Here is a 9,751-nt window from a genome sequence, read left to right as displayed (position 1 = left end):
AGGCAGGCTGAGTCCAAAAACCCAGGGGAGGGTTTCACAGGACCAGCCAAGAGAATCCTTGGCTTCATGAAGGATATAAATCAAATGCAAGTCAGAGAAAGAGAAAACAGAGTTTATTAACAAGAAGAGAATAGCAGTGTATGGAAGACTCAGAAAGGAAAGGAGAATGAATCTTGTTATTGCTTAGGGCAGAGGGTTTGTATCAGAAAAGGGTGTAGGGTATGTGCTCCTCCAGAAATCCAGGGTAGGATCCCATCAAAGGTGAGTGTCAGGTGAACAGTAGGTTACTCCATACTGATGGGAGGGGTATTGATGCCAGCGTCATTCAAAGTTTGTTTGAAGCTAATGTCCTGGAACATGTTTGGGATCTGGCTTTTCTTAGGTATTATCAGGTATTTGGGGCTTAAGACAAAATTCGGACGATGATTAACTTTTTGCTTCCCCCTTGAACTGGAAGCATGACTTCTTTGGCTTATTCAGAAGCAAAATACAGAGCATGAGTAAATGGGGCCTAGCAGAAAAACAGCAGAGATGGAGCCTTTCTAAAAATGGAGTCCTTTCAGGTTTCCTAAATCAGTAAGAAATGTAAATTTTTTTTCCAACGGTTTCATGGTAAGAAGAAAGAAGGAAGCGTCTCACACGTCAAATCACTAAACACTCCAAACATGCCTGTGTTAGCCTTTTCTCTTATTTACAAAATTTCTTCAGGCGTTGAGAGCTGCCACAAATCTCTTTCTCCCTATCTTCCTATAAACGTGTTTTTTTTCTTCTTTGACCTACATTCTAATCCTCTTATACCTTTCTTCCACCTCAAATTCTTATTATCAGATTTTTCTAATTCTTTTCTTTTTCTCTATCTTCTCTTAAGATGGAAAAATAAAACCATCTCTTCCCACCCCAGTTTTTATCTGCACCCATCACCTCGCTTAGCAAAATGGTTTTCCTCAGAATTCATCCTTCTTAAAAGGCCTAAGAAAAGGAAAAGGAAATTATAAAAGATGAGAAAAATAATGTACATGTTTTCCTGCCACATAAGAAAACTATATGTAGGGTGCCTGGGTGGCTCAGTAGTTTGAGCATCTGTGTTTGGCTCAGGTCATGATCCCAGGGTCCTGGAATTGAGTCCCACATGGGCTCCTTGCCCAGTGGGCAGCCTGCTTCTCCCTCTCCCTCTCTCCTCTGCTTGTGCTCTCTCTCAAATAAATAAATAAATAAATAAATAAATAAATAAATAAAATTTCTTAAAAAAAGAAAAGAGAAAGAAAACCACATGTATTCTAGAAAGTGTTCTAGAGGAAATAATGAGAAATCTCATCTTGGAATCTCTAAATTATAGGAGAATAGGGCATGAAGGATTCTTTGCATGAGGGGTGCTTAGTCTGCTGGGAAAATTTACTAAGAGGAAATTTAGAATGGTGGATATATATCTAAGCTATTAAGTGGGAGGGAAGGAGCTAAAAGATGCCTCAACTTTTATGAGGAAAAAATTATTTAGTTAGGATAATTGAAGTTGGTTATTAGCTGGTTATTAAAGGGACAGTTTTTATTGTGACAGTGAGTCAAATGAGATAAAAGAGGAATTAATTGGCCGCACATTCTTGAGAAAGTTGGACTAAATGCTAGAATGGCCATGATATTCTTTAAGACTTTAATAAAGAGTTGTATTCAGTGCTAAACAGATCCCTACCCCTTTCATTAATGAGAAAATAAAGACCAGTTTCAGGAAGAGCTACAACCCAGATATCTTAGTCCCTCCAGGCTGCAGTAATACCACAGATGGGGTGGCTTAGAAACAGAAATCTTCTATCCTTCAGTTCTGGATCTGGAAATCCAAGATCAAGTGCCCACATAGTCAGGTGAGAACCTTCTCCAGGTGGCAAGCTTTCTGTTTTATCCCCACTCTGCAGGAGGAGAGAAGGGATCTCTCTGGAGCCTCCTTTATAAAGGTAGTCATCCCAGTCATGAGGATGGAACCCTACCTCCTCCTCCTAGCCTTTCACCCTAACACCATCAACTTGGGGAGTGAGGATTTCAATATACAAATTTGGGGAGGACACAATACTCAGGCCATATTATGTGGCAGCTCAGACAAATTGACAATTGGCAAAACTGTCACTTGTACCAACTGGATAAATCTGACAGATGTAAAAGCCAGGGTTATTTGCATAGCCCTTGAGTTTTCTTTTTTCTTTTCTTTTCTTTTTTTTTTTTTTTTTTAATCTGGATTACTTTTCCCAAGAGCAGTGTAATTTCTCATTCAAAAAGAAATGTACCCTTTTCAAATTTCTTTATATATGTCATAGCCAAGAATGTGGTGTTGAGGGTGGAACAAAGTTCTGTGAACTGTCAAAATTCATTCCACAAAATGTACGTGGTTATACATACCCATTATATTAATATCATTTTTATAGAGTGCTGAATTACCATTGATATTATCGAATAGATACCACTTTTGATTTTTCTAAATATCTTTGACTTTTCAAATATCCATTATTTTTCAGATCTTATTATTGTTTTCCGATCAATTTTTGTTCTTTTATCTGCTTTCAAACCACTGTCATTTTTATTTTGTCATTACATATATAGTCAAATATATAAAATGTTGTATATATATATATAATGCATATAATTCTTTTCTTCTGAAATGGGCTTTTAAATGTATTGCAGCTCAGGCAACATTTTTACTCTGCCCATTTGAAATGGTTTTTAAATAATGTGATCTAAATGGAAACAAAATGTACTCTTTTATAAGTAAAATGGCTATGTTTCAAAGCAAGCAATTTATGAAATGAATTTTGCGTAGAATTTCTTTCTCTCTTACACACACACATACACTTCTGTATAGTTCTTCGCACTCCTTTGTAAGCCATAAATAAAAATGGATTTTAAAGATTGTTTTTACATCAAAGGGATATAATCAGATCATTTTAAAAATTCACCAAAGCAAGTATCATCATTTCCCAAGTATATTTTGATGATTCATATATTCTTTATTCAATAAATATATATTGCATATCTGTTATGTAACAGCCATTTTCAGCCATTATATTTCATACAACTGCCATTGTAATCTCAGGAGCAATAGTTAATAATCAAGGCATTAAAAATATTGACTTTTCTTTCAGAAAACTCCTATCACATAAATGTTATTCTCCTGTATTTGAGTACCTTGAAAATTTTAATAAACTTTCAATTTGACATTAAGATACCAGGTGAGGGGGTGCCTGGCTGGCTCATTCATTAGAGTGTGTGACTCTTGATCTCAGGGTTGTCTGAGCCCCATGTTGGGTGCACAGATTGCTTAGAAATAAAATCTTAAAAAAAGAGACACCAGGTGATTATTTCTTTATTATTTATCAATAATATTTATTAGCCATCCCTTAGAGGGGTGTTCAATAAACATTGTGGATGAGCTATTCTCTATGTGATTAAAAAAGATCACATTAGTTAAATGCACTCAATTTGTTGATTAAAAAAATCACACTAGTTAAATGCATTCAATTTGTTTATACATATAGAGTTTGTCAATATATTACTTTTTTAAATGAATTTCACAAGCTAGAATTTAGTGTACATTTTAGAGCTTTTTTATTTAGTTGAAATAGCATTCATCTGTTTATTTCTTATTGAGTTCAGGTTAAATCCATGAAAGACACACATTTTTGTTCTTCAAAAGTCAAAACATTCATTATTAATTGAAATCAGATGTTTATTTTCTATAGTTATAGTTTTGGTAGATGAATGAACAAGTTACATGATTAGAAGTTCTTTAAAACATCTGTCTTTTTAGAAAGATATTGTTTGTAATCTTAGCTCATTTACTTGGACTTTTACCATTTCTCTGGAGAGAGATAAATCGCTTTCTATGAAATTCATTTTGTCTTTTGCAATTTCAGGAATTTAACAGTTAATGGAGTTTAAAAAGAATATAGAGCCTGAGGGAAGAGAGAAAGATTTTTTTAGGTTAAATTTATTAATAAAATTTTGATATAAGATACTGTTTTCCAAAATTACTCTTTCTTGTCATCATTATAGATGTCTTTGTTTATAGAACCATAGTCTTAGCATATGATCATTCTGAGTTTATATTAATCACATGTGTACATATAAAATCATCTGTACATAGAGATTTAAATCATATTTTTCAGTTTTAAAAATGCTTAGGCTATATTTAAAGACTGGGAAAATTACTTGTGTAAATAATTCATTTTTTAATATTTCTTAAGCTGATTTCTTTACAGAGTAGTTCATATCTCACGAATATTTACACTTCAAGGAAAACAGGCAATTAAAATTTTATCTATTATAATGTTGAATATTTGAGCAAGCAAAAAAGTTTTTCCCGTGTGATACTGCCATTCTTACAGTAATCTTAATGATATTACAATGGATGCCTCCCATGAGCTTAAGATGTCAATACTGGCTTCTCACTACTTCTCTTTCCATAATATAATATTTTTATTTTTGTTTTTCAAAATTTACTGCCATGTACTTTATTAACTTTTGTGCTTTTATGATTATAGTGCTATATCAAAGCAACTAGATGTCTGTCATCTAAAATGAGTTTATACTCACAGAATAAACAGAAACTTGCATGAGATCTCTTAGAACACATTTAATTTAGATGACAAATGTGCAACTTGCTATTTTTTAAAAAAAATCTATTTTCCTTTTGTAACTCGGTTGCTATGATATTTTGAGAAGCTGACAGAGCGTTTTCAATTGCAAGGCGTATTTCTCATAGTTCATATTTTACATTCTGATTTGTAGTCCTATTCAATCAACTTGATTAAATTGCTTCTATACCAGGTTGCCATTTAAAAGAACATCAAGCCAATTCTGTTTAGTTCTAAGCAGTAGTAATTTAGATGTGTAGAGTAGTACATGATGTCTTCTAGAAATAAGTTACCACCAAAGAATGACTTAGCAACAAAGAATGGCAAAGTAAAGTTAACAATTATATAACAAAAAATATACCCATATTTTACATTCATAAGTGTATATGTTTTAAAAAAGAGAATAGCTCATTACATGACAAAATCAGTATTCTTCATTCTTGGAACAAAATTAGGTGATTAAAAATTTTTAATGTCCTTATTGAATCTCCTTTATCATAGTATATTATAGGTCTACCTGGTACATACAGGCCGGCATACTTACAGGATAAGAGAATACACAAGGTCAGCATTTGAACAAAACATATTGATTCATATGGTTCTATTCCCACAGAGCAGTCTGTGAAGCTCCTCATACTTCCAGTCCTAGAGGTTCATCCATACCCTTATAATCCATGAAAATTGAGGAAGAAAAATCTATTCACAATGACTTTAAAAAACAATAGGAATTGTGCCCACTGTTCAAGGATATGGTAAGGTAAAAAAATCAAAGAAATTAAGTAGTGCTCCCAAATGAGTCAAAATCTAACTCTGGGAAATGAACAAGAGGTAGTGGAAGGAGAGGTGGGCGGGGGCTTGGGGTGACTGGGTGATGGGCACTGAGGGAGGCACTTGGTGGGATGAGCACTGGGTGTTATGCTATATGTCGGCAAATTGAACTCCAATAAAAAATTAATTAATTAATTGATTGATTGATTGATTGATTTTAAAACTCTCACTCTCTGGGAGAGTCCCCAGGGCCTTCAGTGAAAGCAAAAATGTTAGTGTTGTGCATGATACATCAATAGTACAGCCACTGGACTAGGTAGCTGCCACAAAACAAACAAACAAAAAACCAGTTTAATTTAACATTACCATTTGAATATTTAAAGCCCCTAGGGAGCTGCATAAGAAAATATACTGACAGAACAATTTGAAAGAATTTGTAAAATGTGAGAAAGGAGAAAAATGTTAGCAAGGAAGAATGAAAAGAGGACTTGACCTGTATCTGAGTTGTTTATTTAAAAATAACTGAAAGTTGTAAAAAAAATAACTGAAAAAAAAAAAAAAAAAAACCCTGAAACAAACACTTGATTGTTCACATGTTAAAATATCTTGGTGCATGTGTTCTATTCTCTCCATTCTAATCCTCAATGCTATTATTTTTAATTATTTTATACATAATATATCTGAACTATAATCACTTATAAGGGTTTATAAGGGAAAATATTATTCTTATTTATTTACTTAAATATTTTATTTATTTATTCATGAGAGACAGAGAGAGAGGCAGAGACATAAGCAAAAGGAGAAGCAGTCTCCTCAAGGGAAGCCCAATATGGGACTCGATCCCAGGACCCCGGAGTTAACACCCTGAACCAGAGGCAGACGCTGAACCTCTGAGCCACCCATGTATCCCACGGAAAATATTTTTCTATATGGAGAAAGTAATTTATCGGTTTCAGTGTTAACTGCCAAAGGACAAAAGAATGCAATACTATTCATTTTCTCCTATAGAGGAAAAAAAAGCTCCTATCAACAGATATTAGACAATCTGAAAGTAGCCTTGACTATTCCCAGCTGACTTGACATTCTATGGAATTGACATGATGAATATCACTTGGAGGTTAATTCTTGGCAAAGTTATAGGAACAACACCTCAAGTGGAACACTCCTGCAGGAATCTGAAGACTTGATAAAATCAAATAATACTGGGTTTTAAAAACATAACTGAGATCATGATTATGATTATAATAAATCTCAGTGTGGCATTTGATTTACCTATCAAAGAATTTTAATTTTGGCAAGAATATTTTTTGAAAGAGGAATCCTATTGCAATTGATATTCCATTGAAAACTAAGAGAACATTCACTAAAATATGCAGCTCTAAAAAGACTCCTTTGAACTTTTAGGATCCTAGGTTCTTTTAATAAGATCTAGTGATTTTATTCCCTCAAGAATATCTGCTCTTAGATAGCTGAATTTCTGTAGCCCATTGGGAATTGGATTACTTTTGACTCATTTGTGAAAGGTACACTTAATCTTTATGAGTTGAAGAGACTCCTTACCCTAATGGGCACAAAAGTGCCCAGGAATAGTTTTCTTTTAAAAGTTAAAATGTGATCTAATTTTCAGAGATAAATACTTGCCATTCTCTCCTTAGATCAATATTTTTTTTAAGATTTTATTTATTTATTCATGAGAGACACAGATTGAGAGAGAGAGGCAGAGACACACAGGCAGGGGGAGAAGCAGGCTCCACGCAGGGAGCCCGATGTGGGACTTGATCTCAGGTCTCCAGGATCATGCCCTGGGATGAAGGCAGATGCTCAACCACTGAGCCACCCATTCTCTCCTTAGATCAAAACAATTCTCACAGGATTCACTATCAGTTTTGTAAGGATAGAAATTTAGATTCTAGATATAGTTCCTGTGATATTAATACTTCCTGAAACCTGGTTTACTAAATCCAAGTTGACTAAAGTCTTAGTAGATCTTACCTTAAATGATATTTACACCTGAAAGGACTTTATTCTAGCCCAGCCTTTCAAAAAATGCATTTGAAACAACTTAAGACAGCCATTGAATGCTTGTACCCCAGATATACCAAATCAGAAAAAAACATCTTTTTCCATGCTGTTAACATCATTTTATCATTTCTAAATGGGAGAGAATGAAGAAATCTATGAAACACTTAAATAATTACTGTCAAAAACAATTTATTATCTATTACACTAAAATAAAGTTGTCACATTTTGTAAATATCTCTCTCGGTAATATGTATAATACTAAGTAACTCTACTCAAAAATGTTCCTATTGAACAAGCTGAGGCCATATGTCAGGGTTAAAACCATGCCTGTGTTCCATATCTGGCCTCTCCATTAACTTTGTGACTTTAGTTATACTATTTTCCATTATATTCCTCAATTTCGTCAACTGTAATGAGTGATGGGTAAAGTCTTGTCTGTGTTATGTGACTCTGATTGTAGAATAGAGAGGACATACAGAAAGATTTTGACATGTAGGAGATATTTAATAAATAGTTGCAATTTTCATTTAACTCACAGCTAACACCTGTTGGAAAGTCCATCTTAAAAAAAATGTGGTTCTGTTTTGATTGAATTTAAAAATATTTAGACTAAATCTGTCAATTTTATATTAAATGGCAATGTTCTCTAAGATTTTGAGCAAATTCCTGCCTCAGTGTTTGATGATGTTTTCTGTTTCCTTCCAAGGGTGAATTTTGATCTATTTTTGGCCACATTTTGAAAGAAGTAGACTGATAAAGGCAATTCCACAGTCTAGATCTTAAAGTTTCACAACATAATGAGAATTTCTGCCAAAGGCCATTTTAAACATGTGGTATTTGAGAATCTGTCAAATAAACATTTTAATTAACCTTTTCTTCAGATTCCCTGAGGTCTATTCTTATATGAAGACATCACAACCCAAAATACTTGGACCATATTATCTCAGGTGCTTAAAAAATAATGCCTTTGCTGAGTTAAGATTTAGAGTATACCCAATACAAATAGCCAAAGTGGCCATAAGAAATGTTCATCTGAGCTGTTTATTTTGAAGTCCACAACTTGTCAAGATTGTTTATTTTTTCCCTGATACCTCAAATGCAAGTGCCTTCTTCATAATAAATTCCTCTTTCAATTCACTTGGCAGTATAAAATGCTTATTTCATGGAATGAATTTATAAGTTCCTTCCTTTCCCTCCTTCCTCCTTCTAACTCAACTCATTTATCCTGTTGTTGTAGGTTCCAGAAAAACTAGAGCTAATGTCAGTACCTGAAGGTGTCAAGTCAGTGCAGATTTCCTGGTAACATTACTTTCTGCTTTTCCTGTTTGTTTTTTGTTTCTTGTTTTTTGTTTTTACCTAAATATTCTGATTTCAGGATATCAAGGTGTATAAGCTGCCCCAAGACTCTTAAAAGAAGTGTATAATAGGGGCACCTGGGTGGCTCAGTCAGCTGGGAATCTGCCTTCAGCTCAGGTCCTGGGATCCAGCCCTATGTTGGTTTCCCTGCTCAGTGGGGAGTCTGCTTCTCCCTCTCCCCCTCCCCACTGCTTGTCCACATGCTTGCTCTCTCTCTCTCTCTCTCTCTCTCTCACTTGCTCTCTCAAATAAATGAAGAGAATCTTTAAAAAAAATAGTGTATAACATATCTACTAAAATTCACTGCAAAATTAATAATTTCTATTTAATACAATTCTAGAAAAGTTTTATTTCTTTCCTTTTCTTCTGTAACTTCTACTGTGGCAGCCCAGGGCAAATTTCTCTGCAGTGTAGTTATAGGTTTGCCTCACTGTGAACTGCAATACTTTCTCTCCTTCATGCTGTCATTACATGCTTTCACCTTTCCCTCTGCTTTTAATTTTTCCCACTTCTTCTTATATGCCTCTTGATTCTCAAATAGAAAATCCATGACTTCTAAAACTTTGCAGCTGAATGAGCTTGCCAGATACCTTCCTAAGAAATGGCAGCAGAGAAATACTCCTTCATCTTTTTATTCCAGATCGACACTTTCTCCTACATTTGGAATCCTGTCTCCTGTCTCCTGTCTTTGCTTTTATTCAATAAAAATAAAATAATGCTGGTATCAGAAGCTAGTCTCTCCCCTTTTATCCCCATCCTCTCATCTTCTATAAGACAGCGTGACATAACAGCATGACAGTTATACCCTACGTGCCCAAGCATTTTCTCTTTGCCACACAGGCTTTATTCCCATTCATCCATTCAACAAATAGCTTATCATAACCTGCTATATTCTAGACACTCTTCAAAGTACTGGGCATACAACATGGGACCAAAAAAGAAGAAAAAAATCCTTCTTCAAAAGCCTCCATTCTAAGTGACAGTAGTAG

The sequence above is a fragment of the Vulpes lagopus genome, chromosome 4, assembly GCF_018345385.1.
Source record: "Vulpes lagopus strain Blue_001 chromosome 4, ASM1834538v1, whole genome shotgun sequence".
Lineage (NCBI taxonomy): Eukaryota > Metazoa > Chordata > Mammalia > Carnivora > Canidae > Vulpes > Vulpes lagopus.
This window is presented reverse-complemented; position numbering follows the sequence as displayed.